The following is a 12,182-nucleotide window of genomic DNA, read 5'->3' on the forward strand; positions in this document are numbered from 1 at the left end:
ACAAAAGAATGTATCAACAAACTTGGCTCAAGTGTCACCTCCTCTGAGAAGCCTTCCCTGACCACCCTCAGTTCCATGAGGCCTGAGGCATTTAGTTCACTCTTGTATCTCCAGAGCATAGAGAAATGCCTGGCTCATAGTAGGTGCTCAGTAAATATCTGTTGAAGGAATGAACAAATAAATGAGTCGGGAAGACAGGCACAGCCTCTGCCCTCAGGAAGCTTATAAGATGAGCAGGATGTTATGAGGAGTTTGAGTTACAGGGAACCGGCTACATGGCATCACAGGACTGCCCAGAGGAGTCAAGGAATTAAACAGAAAAAAAAAAATGGAGAGCCAGTGAGCCAAGATATGTTAAGAGCAAGCGACAGAGCTCAGGTTGCAGCCGTAGCTAATAGAGCACGTGTCCCTGCCTAATGCATTACCCTCCCAGCAGTAGTTAGTCTTCTGGGACCCTGCAAAGCATGCAGGAAGGCTGACAGCTTACAATCAATACCATGTTCACTGATGCAAGGAGCAACATTATCACATCCAAGATATTACCCCCACATCTCGCTCCAGCACTAAATATTCCCCATAACAAGGCTAAGGGGAGTGACAAGAGCCATTATTTTCAACCTTCCCACTTGAAAGCAAGAGGCGAGGCAAAGCATCCCCTGGATGTTCTTCGGGGAAAGCAAGCCAGTTCCCCTAAGAAATCGCTCAAAGTGGAGCCCAGGCCTAATATAGCAAGACAGGGATGCAAGAAGATTGGCATTTTCACTTGCCAGGGCGTCCACCATATAGAAGGGCAAGCTCTATGGGTGGCTGAGGGATATCACAGCAAATCAAAGTGGGGTGGGTGGGCCCCCCACACATATCCAGGTTGGCAGGGAAAGTGTGACGGGTGGGTGCTGGATTGTGTTCTACGTGCGCAAGTCATTCTAGTGAAAAGAAACTTGACTCCCCCCAGTTTAGCTTTCCCATCTCAGCTTCTCTGACTAGGGCGTAATTGAAAGTCATATTTCATCTAAGGTGACAATTTCCAACTCTAAGTGCAGGTGGCTTATGAAGAGCTAGCTGAATTTATCAAAGAGAACAGCAGACAACTGCATGGTAACCGCCCCCCTCCTTCGCAGCTGTGGGAGGGTGAGTTGCACACCAGCCACCACCCAGTGCTGCTGCTGAGTGCACTGTCACACGGCTCTCAGCCTACAGCCAGACTCTGGCAGGGAGAAGGTGGGGCCAGGACACCGGGATTGTTTCCCTAATTCCACGGTGCATTTATTTAATGACAGTCTTTAGTCTTCAGCCCCTCGCTTCCTCCCTGACAAGATGAGGGATATTGCTCCTACTTTTCATATTCTTTTTGAAAAGGCAGAAAGGTTAATTAGCTGTATTTGTAATGCATCTTGATGAAAGAAGTCAACTAACATTCAAAGATGAGTATATTCACTGAAGATGTGACAAATGCCATAAAAACTCAGAAAATGTTCAGCATGGAGCAAGAAAGCTCAGTGCAAAAGCAAACTTCTCCAGGGTACAAAAAGAATGCCATTTCAGGGATGGAACACAGCTCAAAGTGGCTCTTCCCTGGGCCAGCATGGGGATAGTTAACTGACTCCATCCGTCTCAGCTGGCATCTCAGGAGGGACATTGGGAAGGGCCTACAAGAATGGCAGCGATTATAGCTTTCCCCTGTTCTCCAGCATTAAATGCATGATGGATTCTTCTTAACGTGACATCATGTGCACACACACTCACACACACACACACACACACATGAAGCCTCAACATCCTACTCACAGACCCTCTTTCCTCAGCGAATCATCTCCGAATCTGTGACTCCTTCTGTCTGAATCACGGCTGCTCCCCCAGCTGCTTAAGGAAACAACCTGGAACAAAGGTTGTAAATTTCTCATTGCATTTTACACCTGGACTGGGGATCCATCTACAAATTAACACTCCGCTGGCTCCATTGATAATAAAGTTATATGGCGCCACATAAGATTGTAATGACTTCCTTTCTCACCTGCTCATTACACTGCTGAGTCACAGGGACACTTTGGGTGGAATAACTGCCCTGGTGATGAGCAGTAATTGAACATTATTCTTTGTGGGGCTATTTGAACTGATTCAAGCACTTTCACGACCAGACAGGTGGTGCCATCTGCCCAAGGTTACACAGAGAGTTACTCCGAGACCAAGACTTTCAAATCTCTAAAATTTGCCTTCGTTCATTGTTGGGGTTTTTTTCCCCCCAATTTTTCCAATGTGCCTAAAAACCAATGGTTTCTAGGTTGAAGGTCTTGATAGGAAGTGTTAATGTCAGGTCAAAGAGCACTCAGCATTTCTGTCTGCGGTACCAAAGACAGTTCTGCAAGGGGCTGGGAGGGCTGCCTCATGCCAGCACTCACTGGCATCTGCATGGGCACAGATGCACACAGGCAGGCCCATGACTTCATTCAGCACATTCAATATCACTGACCCACAAGATTAAATGCTACTGATTAGTTACCTTCCTACTGATCTCTTTGCCCAACAGCTATTCATATGTGATCATGAGCCACTCAGTTGGCTACATAGATGAACAAGGCAAAGAAAGCCCTGTCCTTCAGGAATGCAGTCTAACAATAAATACAATTCCAACAGGGGATTTCAGTCTAACGCAGTTAATGCAATGGCCGAGGTACACATCAGTTATTATAGGTGTACGGAGTCAGAGCATCTGATCTCCCGGGGGGATGAAATGAGTTCAGTCATAAAGGAGAACCGAGTCCATTCACATGAGCATGGACATGAGCAAAGGTGTGTGGCTGGGAAGTTGCCCCTCCCCTGTCTCCGAGAACTACCAGCAGTTTGATCTTGCTGACAGACTCAGTCAGGACTGGCTGGACTGCTGGTGAGGGAGCAGAGGACCATTCAGAGAACTTAGACATCACTGGAATACCACTGGAAGATTTTTAAAGAGAAAATTGACATAGTGAGGATTACATTTTTGAACACTCTCCCTGGCCACTGTGTAAATGACACCTTTGAAGTAGACAAGATGGAGAGCGGGCAGTCCACTCAAGAAGCTGTTGGAGTGGTCCAGGGAAGAGAAGATGAGGACCTGAGCTGGGGATAAAGGAAACACTGCAGAACTTCAGGCCAGTACACCTGGGAGAATGACCTGGTGAGAGCAGGAAAAGGAGTCTGTGAAGGTACACCCTGGTGATGGTGGAGCTGATCAGCAATGCTATGGACAGGGATGAAGACTACCGGACAGGAAAAGGGTTTAGACCAGCGATTTTCAACCTCTTACACCTCACGGCACACATGAACCAATTGCTAAAATTCTGCAGCACACCAAAAAATACATTTTTGGCAATATGACAAAAAAGTAGGTATAATTTTGATTTATTCACACCAGATAGCTATTGTGTTGGCTGTTGTCTTTTTTTTTTTTATTTGACAATCTGAGGGAAAAGAGGTTAGTGCCCTGACTAAATAGCTGGGTACTGCATGTTTTTAAAATTCTTACAGCACGTCAGTGGGCTGTGGCACACCAGTTGAAAACTGCTGGTTTAGGGGGAGGAAAAACAATCAGGGGGCTAATTTTGGACATAATGAGTTCAAGGAGCCAGTGGGGCTGCCAGGTGGAGAAAGATCCCCAGCAGGCATCAAGATTAAAAAAAACAACAGCCAGTGACAGAGGTGTCACTAAATATGATGGAGAATTAGCCATCATGTGTCCTGGCCTTTACAGAGGGGATTACAAGGGTACACATAGAGTGAGGCTCTGGAGAGCCCTGGGGAGCAATATCCTTTGGAGCAGATGGAGGGGTGGGGGACACCCCACACAGTATAGGAGGAAGCATTGGAGTCAGAAGAAGAAACACGGGCAAAGGATACTGTGGGGATAAGGAAGTAGAGTTCTCCACTGAAAAATATAGTTCCTATAAATCTATATTTTAAAAACAAACAAATAAAAAAGAAACCCAGTAGAAAGTAGATGATAGGCTCTAAGGCAATTCACAAAAGAAGATATTCAGAAAAATCAATGAACATAAAAAAATGTGCTCTATTTAGTAATTGGGGAAATGTAAATAGTTCTATGTAGCCCCAAAATGAATGAAATTAGTAGGACTGACACTAACAAGTGTTGGCAAAGACACGGCACAACTGGTACTCTCGTATACTGCTGGTGAGATTATAAACCCATCACTTTAAAAGACAATGCGGCGCTATCCACTAACACTGGAGATATTTATACCTATGACCCAGCCACATACCCCACTTCTAAGTATGTGCCCAACAAATTTGTGCACTTGTATCCCAAGAACAGAGTTCCCAGCAACACTGTTCATAAACGCTAAAATGAGAAAATACCACAAATGCCCACCAACAGAACAAAACAATACGTTCCTCTCACAAAATGGAACTCTAACAGCAAAAACGAATGAGCTACAACTGTGGACAACAGCATGGATGAATTTTACAAATAGGAGGCTGAGTTAAAGAAACCAGACAAAAGAATAGCTGCTTCATGATTGCAAAGCCATAAAATCTACCTCAGGTAAAACTGAACTATGATGTTCAGGATGCTCACTTAGGTGGTAAAACTGTAAAGAAAAACGAGAAAGTGGTTCCTATGAAATCAAGGATAATGGTTGTGTTTAGGGAAGCAGGTACAAAATCAACTTAGCATTTAAACACATTGTATGTGGGAAACGTATTTAAACATTTTACATTGACTAGTAGTAGAGCACGCGATAAAAACTACCCACAAACAATGTGTTAAAGTACTTCCCTTGATAATAATTCACTAAGTTCTGCATTTGGTCTATTCAGTTTTCTGAGTGAGAAGTTCACATTTTTTAAATACATTTTTTTCTGCTCTGACCAGTGTGTCTCAGTGGGTTGGACATCATCCCACAGAACAAAGGGTCACCAGCTTGATTCCCCATCAGGGCACGCGCCTGAGTTGACGGTTCAGTCCCCGTATGAGAGGCAAATGATTGATGTTTCTCTTTCACATCAGTGTTTTTCTCCCTTTCTTTCTCCCTCCCTTCCCTTCTCTCTAAAAGATAAACAAAATCTAAAAGGCTGTTTTAAGGCTAAGAGAGGGACTTCACGCCCTGATGGTACGAGGCTCTTTCATGTTGGTAGAACAGGCGTGATTGCACACAGGAGCCCTGGAAGGCACCTCTGAATCACAGCACAAGACGGTGTGTTTATAATGATGGCGAATCGTCAAGCAAACATCGTGTTAATTCTGTACTTGCTGCGGGACAAGGCAAAGGAGCCGGGAAGAGAACATGACTTGGCGTGGTGTACACACAATACAGTATACAGGTGAAATATTCTAGAACTGTACACCTTAAACCTACATAATTTTGTAAAGTAGTGTCACCCCAATAAATTCAATTAAATAAAAGGAAGAAATTGACCTCACCACTAGCTCCACCCACAGAACCTGGGCCAAGTCTACGATCCCCGGCCACAGTATATAGAAGACCTAACTCACACCTTTCGGGGCCCTCACGGCTTGATTCTAGGGCTTTGTTTGAACTGTGAGGGAATTGGAATTGCTCTTTCTTGGTGGATAGGAATGAAAAGGGATTAGAAATAGGAGCAGCTACAGCCTTCTCACACCACCATCTGAAGCCTGAGATGACAGTGCACAGCAGAGCAGAGCGGTTTCGAGCAGCGGTCAGGCAACGCTTCCTACAAAGGGCCAGCGAGTGAGTATGGTAGGCTTTGCAGAGGGTCTGGTCTCTGTCGTACCTACTCTACTCTGTCACTGTGGTGCGAAAACATCAGTTGATAATACACACATAAGTGATACAGGGTTCCAGGAAGACTGTATTTATGAAAATAGGTGGAAGCAGCATTCAGCCCACAGGCCAAAGTTTGCCAACTGCGGGTTTAGAGCTTGGACTCCAGAAAGCTCACCTCGGCTCTGTTACACAGCCCTGGACAAGATATTTAATCTCTCAATGCCTCTCTCTCCTCATCTGTAAGTGAAAATAATAATACCACCTACACCATAGGCTCATTATGAGGACTAAGTGAATTAGTGAATGGAAAGTGCTTAAAACAGTGCCTGGTCCACTGAGCTGCTGAGTGTGTAAACTCCTTTACCATCACCATCACCTGTGGTGCCGAGAAAGAAACCCAGTCTTGTATCGTTGGAGCCCTGGATCAAAACAGCCCCAAAGCCCTTAGCCCAGGCTATTCAGTTACAATAGGTAATTACTTCCCTTTTTTGCTTAAAATGACTTGAGCTGGTTTTCTCTGGTAACTGAAATCGCCTCATTGGACAAAATAAAGGAAATCAGGATAGGGGTGACAATGACCAGACACACCATTTCTGCACCCATCACAGACATCACCAATCAAACATGGTCACTCCCCTCACTAAGCCCAGACGTTGCTATGGCCTGAATCATGTCCCCTGCCCCCAAATGTATATGTTGAAGCCCCAACCCCCTCAGTGAGGTGGCATTTGAAGATGGAGCCTTTGAGAGGTGATTAGGGTTAGCTGAGGCCACGAGTGTGGGATGGCCCTCACGATGGCATTAGTGCCTGTGCAAGGGGAGGTGTCGAAGAGCTTGTGCTTCCTGTCTTCATCCCCATCTGCGCACATCCACCAAAGGCCATGAGAGGATGCAGTGCGCAGGCGGCTCTCTGCAAATCAAGGAGAGAGTTCTCACTGGACGCTGACCCTGCAGCACCCTGATCTGGGACTTCTAGTCTCCATAACTGTGAGAAATAAACTCCTGTTCTTTAAGCCAGCCAGTCTGAGGCATCTTGTTATGGTGGCCCAGGCTGATGAAAACAGACATGGTCCCCTGACAAAACAGGACCCAAGCGGTCTCTACTAATCTGTCAAATACACCGTGTGAAATAAAACCTCTGTAGCCCTGCTTTAGGTCACGAATTCTAGGACCCGCTCTTTAGTGATATTGGCAAGCTCTGTAAATATTTCCTAAGTGTCTGCTTGTGACACAGAAGGAAATTTGCCAAAATACCTATACATTTTTAGATGTATGGTCTCCATTTCTAGCTTCTCATTTATGAGTCTTTATTCCTTTCAAACCCATATACTTTAAACTGCCAAAAAAAAAATTCTTGAAATCCTCCCACGTTCCATTTTTCTTTGCCAAGTGCCTTTTCTCTTGGAAGGGTCAATAAACGCTGTCTGCACAAGTGAAGTCAGCAAAGGCTGCTAAGGAACAAGTTTCTCCTCTAACTCAGGAAGTGATAAAATTAATAGACTTTAAAATGCACAGTGTCACTGATGGATGTAAGGTCCTTAATCTACAGTGCAGAAAAAACAATGGCATAATTAACTTGATTTGTTTTACATTCATAGAAAGAGAGCTTTCTGAATTCATAATGCAAATGAGCTGAGAACCTGGGTACTTTCTTTTTTTCTTTAAAATTTAATTAGCTTATTGCTAGCAATATTCTATACTTCCCACATTCTTAACCCATGGTGGGAACACTATTACTACCTCCTCGAAAAATTACCAATGCATTCCTTCTTTTCAAAGAAGTGGAGTTACCACCTGTCTGTTAAGAAAGAATTCCCTAGTAGTCTGGAACAGTGGTCTTTCAAACTAGACCATGCATCAGAATCACGTGGAGGTCTCATTAATACATAACGAACGCTGGGCCCATCCCCCAGAGGTTCTGGCTCAGGAGGTGTGGGGTGAGGCCACTCACAAGGGTGGGTACCATGATTTCACTCTTTGCCCCCACCTGGTGGCCACAGCTGCATAGCCCAGAGCATAGTACAACACCCTCAAGCAAAGCTTGACCCACACTTGGAGGCTCAGAGAACCCAAGTCTGGTTTCTTACAGATGCGGACAAACCTGAAGGCTGAGGGGAGGGGCGGAGCTTTACAGTTGCCATGTGAACGACAGCGGGCCTACTTACAAGTCCACAAGGAATGAAGCAGAAAAAGTAAAGGCCCTTGGGAACTCCCAGAGCACTTTGACAGAGTGATTCCATGACTGTGGACTCGAATACTAAAAATTAGGGTTTATTTCATTTTGGTATAAACATTGCTACTGTGTTTTAGCAGATAGTTTGAGAAACACTGGATTTCAGAGAGGCAAGGTAGATCCACAGAGAAAAAAAAAAAAAGGGCAGGGGCAGATGTCCGTGAAGGAGTCCCTGCTTCCGGCCCACACCTGAGACCCGGTGACATCCACACCCTTAGATTCCAAAACACATTCCTGAGTCCTCATGACTGGTGCATTTTGCTGAAGCTTGCTCAGGCGATTTTGGGGGCCGTGAAACTAGAATCCTAATGAGTATATTCATACCAGTCTCTGAGGAACAAATCCCTCTTAGTCTTCATCCCAACTTCCTGAGAAGTTCTAACCTGAGAGTCCATCAGCCAACCCACAAGCACAGTCCCCTTTCCCTTCTTGTCCCCGACTAGTCCCTTAGTTTTAAAATAAGAAGATTCTTTTTTTTTTAGATTTTATTTACTTATTTTTAGAGAGAGGGAAAGGGAGATTGAAAGAGAGAAACATCAATGTGTGATTGCTTCTTGCACATCCCCCACCAGGGACCTGGCCTGCAACCTAGGCATGTGCCCTGACTGAGAATCGAACCAGTGACCCTTTGGTTCGCAAGCCAGTGTTTAATCCACTGAGCCACACCAGCCAGGACTAAAATAAGAAGGTTCTTTACCTAGGAATCATGGAGAAGGCCAAGAAGAGAAATGGCTGAAATAGATGAGAGTGAGTCGATCGACACCTACTGCACGCCCTCCCAGAGGGCACACTGTGTGAGCCCATGCACCACAGACTCGCCTCACGGGGCCCACACCACGGAGCTGGAGGGAGACAACGGACAACTTAACCAACAAATCAATAAACCAGGTCATTCCTGAGAGTCAGACATGCAAAGAAGGAAATTGTATATGGCAAGGAAAACAGACCAGCCACTCCAAACTACCAGCTAAGGGAAGGAGGAAGGTGAGGTAGAGACGAAAGACTGAGAATGATGATAAATGTTATTTATTGATGGCGACCCCTGTGCCAGGCCTGCTAAATATTGTAAGCACGACAACCCTGGGGGAAGTGTTGTTATCCCTGTATTATAGATAGGGGGTGGGGGTCAGAGAGGCTCCTTAACTCACCGAAGGTGCAGTGGGAAAGACATAAAGGCAGTGGATGTAAATAAGTATTCCTCCAAAACCCATACCTTAATGCCCATGGAAATGAGTGGAACGCGAAGCTGCTAGGCCTCAACAAATGAGCATCTTTTGGGTCACCCAGAAGAGTCAGGCTCAGCCATGCTCGCTTCCTAGCAGAGAGGGCCACGAAATCCCTTCAAATGCACGTTTCCTTCTAAATCCGATGCAAAGGCCTCCTGCTCAGGGAGGCCTGCCTGTGTTCCTCAGGAGAAGCCAACAGTAGCCAAGTGCTTTTGGCCACACAAAAGCTCTTTTTGCAGCAAGCGTCTAACAAAAGGGAACAAGAAAGAAGGCTGGAGATTATGACGCTATTTCCCTAAGCAGTGACAGGGAAGGGCTGTAAAATGTCTCATAAAATCCCGTCAAATGTACAAATGGCATGGACTTGGGTTGAACAGCAAGTGAGCGAGTCGTTGTACATCTGTTTGCAATTTCCCACAGCCAGAAGAGCCTGGGGCTCGAATCCTTGTTTACAGGGGCCAACCCATCCGTCAGCACCCTGCCACGAAGCCATGCCCTCCCTCTCTCTCCAGGGCAGACAGTCCTCCCCCTCCCTCTCCCTCTCTGAATAGGCTAGTGCACGAGCTTTCTGATAACACTTTCAGGTGGCTGAAGTCATCCATCTTCGGGGCCTTGTGGGCAGGCAGATTCTGAATTTAGTCCTCCATAACTAGCTCCAGGCTGAGCACCTGACACCAAAGTCATGAACAAGGTGAGCGCACGAGCACTGGGTGCCAAGGTGAAGAACAGATTAATGGAATGGTGACTCTTGGGCCGTGAAAGCTAAACTATGCATACCAACCCCACTGTTCTAGAATTCTCAGCGATCTAAGATAATTTTTATTGGTTTTACCTGTATGCTACCTATGAAATAAAAGTACACTAGAACGATTACTATTTTCACTGACTTTAACAAAAGTAGCTCTCTGCCAGCCCACCATGTGCTATTCCTCTGAGAGTTACAGGTTGACCAGATAGCACTAATAACATGAGCAAGTGCCCAGTGAATGTCAGTTGTGTGTCAGATGACACACGAACAAGTATCACCACCATGTTTTGTGGCACCCAAACTTTTGGCATCTCTGCACCACACTGGAAGAAGAGGAGTTGTCCTGGGCCACACGTTAAATGCACTGTGACATGTACTCACAAAAATCTCATAATGTTGTAAGTAAATTTACAATTTTGTGTGGGCCACATTCACAACCATCCTGGGCTGCATGAGGCCTGCGGGCTATGGGTTGGACACCCCTGGGCTGTAGATAGTATTACCCTCTTTGGAAAAGAGAAGAAGAAAACTGGGGCTTATAAATAAAATCTGATGGTTGACGGGAGTGCAGTGACAGCATGGAGAACGGCAGAAGGGAGGTTCCTTCGACTGCCACTCGCAATTTTTGTACCAAAAGATGTATCATGGATTTGCAATGGCCACTATGAAACTGTGTAGATTTCTATAGTGCTTTCAATGGTCCATAGTTCTGTCAAATACATTTTCTTTATTAGAGTCATACAATAACCCTGGGACATAGGCTGCTATGCAAGTAAGGAGACTGAGGCTGAGAGAATTCAAGGTAGGTGGTGAGGTCACCTGGTAATAAGGGAAAGACTCTCATTTGCCCATGATGCCATCCTACCTTTTATTAAACCCATCAAATGAAATTCAGACAGTTATATTCAGAAATGAAATTATTTGGAATTCTAACATTACTGAAATATTTGGATTCTTCAGATCCACTAATTTAAAAGAGAATTGAAATTGCGAAAAACTGATTACAAATAAATCCAGTTGCCAAAGGCAACACAAAAAAACCCAACAAATTAAGCATGTCTCCCACAGGTGCAACAATGTGGAGCCTTCACCCTCCACCATTCCACTAGAATGTCCACACACCTACGTTGTAAAACTGTTAGCGGCAACTGCTTGGAAGAAATAAAACATTTTTCCAAACCACCCTGACGCATGCAGCAGGTGGATTTTGGGCAGGCAGGAACAGGGGCAAAGTTTCCCTGTGGTCCAAGGCTGGGCCGGCCATGGAATGCTCCATCCACATCTCAGAATTCACTGGCAGAGCCCCGGAGCTCCCCTCAGCGGTGACCCCACTGTCAGCCGTTCCTCCCCCCAGCCTGCGGGGCATCCCCACGGGGAGGATGGGACGCTGAAGGTTCATGGCAGACAGGCCTAAGGCCCGCCACAGCCACCACCAAGGGAGCAACTGCTGGCAACTTCCCTCAAGGGTCCATTTGGTCCCCAGGTGAGCCCCACCTTCAACAAATGCCCCCTTTGCCCCAGGCTGGCATCAGGCCCTGGGGCTGCTGTAGACTTCTTTCCCGGGGTGCGTGGGCCCTTTGTGGCCCCACATTTCAGAGAAAAATCTGAAAGCGAGTACTCCAGCCCCTCTGGGACACCAATTCCAGGTGTTGTCCAGCAGGAGACAGAGCGTCTCTGGTCAGGGTGAGGCCAAGCCCTGGACCCTGGGAGGACTGACCCCGAGGACAGGCTCTGCTCAGGTAGGCGTTCACGTGTGGAACCAAACCCAGAGGCTGAACAACTGCCGAAACCAAAACCTACGCAAATGCCCTATTTTTGCACTGAGTGACAACCTACCTGCCTTTTCCTCTTCAGACAGAGAGCTAAAGGATTCAAATAGGAACCTCACCTCATTCTGCTCGACTCAAAGAGTCAGAATGAATATTAAGTTAGTAAAAGTTGAAGAAAGGCAGATTTCAACTCAATGTGTGAAAGGACGTTCTCCTAAGTCATGGAATCGAGCATAGGCCAGAGTCAACTCTGAGTCACTTCTAGTGACTTCTAGCATCAGGTGACTCCAGACGACTGAAACACCAGGCAGGTGTGGCAGAGGGGCGTCCTGGGCAGGGCGGAACAGGAAGTGAGGCAACCTCAGAGTTTCTGTATGTGAAACAAGATCTCAGTGTCCGGTAGAACACTAGAAACAGTCTGATGCACTCTTGAGTTTCCCATGAACAGGCACACGTGTGTGTACA

This window comes from Phyllostomus hastatus, unplaced genomic scaffold (assembly GCF_019186645.2).
Source record: "Phyllostomus hastatus isolate PE091 unplaced genomic scaffold, TTU_PhHast_1.1 phas_contig_150, whole genome shotgun sequence".
NCBI classification, from domain to species: domain Eukaryota; kingdom Metazoa; phylum Chordata; class Mammalia; order Chiroptera; family Phyllostomidae; genus Phyllostomus; species Phyllostomus hastatus.